The sequence below is a fragment of the Pseudophryne corroboree genome, unplaced genomic scaffold (assembly GCF_028390025.1).
Source record: "Pseudophryne corroboree isolate aPseCor3 unplaced genomic scaffold, aPseCor3.hap2 scaffold_1318, whole genome shotgun sequence".
Classification (NCBI taxonomy): Eukaryota; Metazoa; Chordata; class Amphibia; order Anura; family Myobatrachidae; genus Pseudophryne; species Pseudophryne corroboree.
This window is the reverse complement of record NW_026967944.1, coordinates 107,501-110,000: the sequence shown is the minus strand read 5'-3', so window position 1 is coordinate 110,000 and position 2,500 is coordinate 107,501.

The window sequence follows — 2,500 nt, the reverse complement described above, 5'->3', positions numbered from 1 at the left end:
GCGAGGGGGACGCTTCCCCGGCACCCCTGGCGGCGTCGGACGCCTGCGGGTGCCGGCGGACGGAGCAGACCGCGCCGCACGGGGTACGGGTGCGGGGCCCGCCCGGCTCCGGAGACCGGAGCGCTCGGGCGGACGCCTGGGGACCGGACGCCCTCTCCGGGCGGAGGGGTTCCGGGCGCGCCGTGGGCAGAGGGAGGGTCGGGTTCGCCTGGAGCCGGCCGAGACCCCTGGGTTCCGGCCGAGCGATCGTCCCTCCCCGCCGGGGCGCGGGGTGCCACATCGATCGGGTTGCGGAAATGGGAGACGTGGGGCCCTTCTCTCGCGTCAACCGCAGCCCTCCGTTTTCTCTTTTCCGGCTTGACTCTGTTCGCCACCTGTGATGCTCTCTGGCCGGTTCCCTCGGGCGTAGCGGGACGGGCGGCGCGCGCGACGCTCTCGCGGAGCGTCCTCCGACGCTTCCCCGGGCTCCTGGAGCCGCCTCCCGGCCCGAGGGGTGCCCGTCCGCACTCATCGGCTGAACTTCCGCGAATTGCAGTACCCGATTCGGCCCGCCGGGGGGCGCTGCCGCCGGGGGAAGAGGGGGACGGGCCGGGCCTGGCGCCGGGCTCCGCCGGACGCCCGGCGCTGCCCCGTCTCGGCCTCGGAAGGGGGAGTCGGGGGAACGGGAGGCCGGGAGTCCCGGAGAAAGAGAGAGAGAGAGAGAGAGAGAGATAGAGAGACCTCCGCGGTTCCGCCTTCGACCGCCGGGGGGCGCCGCGCACCCGTCCGCACGGGCCCGTCCCGGTGGCTCCCGGCAGGGCTCTCCCAAACCCTCTCCCAGGGCCCCGGTCCGGGAGCCCGACTGCGTCCGCTCTCCGCTTCCAGAGAGGAGGCTGTCGGACGGGGAGAGCTGGTACCGGGCTCCTGGAGCCCTGCCTGGGCAGCCTATGGAAGGGAGGGAGCCCTGGCCCTGCTGCTCTCCGAGCTCCGGCCCTGCTGCTCTCCGAGCTCCGTGCCTGCTCTGCCACGGGTCCTTTCGCAGGAGCTCCAGGGAAACGGGCTTTTCGGCCCCTGACAGAGTCCCGGCTCTCTCGCTCGCCTCGTTGGTACCTACTGATCCGGCGGAGGTGTTCTCCGGCGGGTAGCGACACGGACGGCCGAGGGCGCGCTTCACCCAGGCTTCAACCGTCTCCTCCCCGAGCCCCTGGAAGTGCAGCTGGGCCGCGGGCGCCCCGGTCCGCACTCATCTGCGAAACTTCCACAAATTGCAGTACCCGATTTGGCCCGCCGGGGGGCGCTGCCTCCGGGGGAGAAGGAGACGTGCCCGGCCCGTACGTCGGGCTCCAACGGATGCCCGCCGTGGACCCTTTATAGGCCCCATCCTGGTCCTGCCATGCTGTTATCGGAGCTCCACGGCTATCTTGTCACTAAACCTTTCGTTTGAGCTCCAGGGCTTTTTGCTTTTTGTAACCCGGTTCCTGGAGCCCTGCCTGGGCAAAATCGGATGCAAGAAGGCCCTGCCCATGCTGATCTCTGAGCTCCGCGCATCTTCTGTCACGGGTCCTTTCGCAAAAGCTCCAGGGAAACAGGCTTTTCGGCCCCGGACAGAGTCCCGGCTCTCTCGCTCGCCTCGTTGGTACCTACTGATCCGGCGGAGGTGTTCTCCGGCGGGTAGCGACACGGACGGCCGAGGGCGCGCTTCACCCAGGCTTCAACCATCTCCTCCCCGAGCCCCTGGAAGTGCCGCTGGGCCGCGGGCGCCCCGGTCCGCACTCATCCGCGACACTTCCGCGCTGGAGTCCGACGCTCGCCGGCCGCGTCCCCCGGCCCGCGGGGGCCCGGGGGGAGGCCCGACGCGTGCGGGGGGAGGCGGCGGGCGGCGGGGGCGCCCCCGCGCCACCCGACGGCGCCCCCCGGTGGCCAGAGGCGGCTCGGAGCGAGACGATCGGGGGGGGACGGCGGCGCGTGACCCGCCCCGGCCCCCTTGGCCCAGCGGACGGGCAGGCGGCTCCCGGGCGCCCCCCCCGATCCCCGCCGCGGCGCCCCCCGGTGGCCGCCTGACGCCACTGCGGGGGGTGCAGATTCCGTGTGTCCTCTCGGATAAAAACAAAAGAAACGATTCCCGTCGGGCGAAAGTAAGTGGGACGCAGGGCCCCGGGCCCCGACGGTCCGCGCGCGCGGCGCCCCCCGCTGGCCGGTCGAAGGGAGGACAAAAATAAAATGAAAAAAATTTCAAAAAAGCACTCGCCCCAAACAGACGAAAGGTACCCGGTCCGCCCGGATGAACCCTCCCCCGTGTCCCCGCCGCGGCGCCCCCCGCTGGCCAGCCGAGGTAATACACGATTGAGAGGGGGGGAGTGAAAAACAGGGGCAAAAAATGAAAAACACCCCACCCGTTTGAATGCAAAGTCCCGGAGCGGCCAGGGGTGGACGCCGGTCCGCGCGCACGGCGCCCCCCGCAGGCCAGTTGAAGGGAAGAACGGAACGAGACTTAAAGATAAAAAAAAATTTCAAAAAAGCA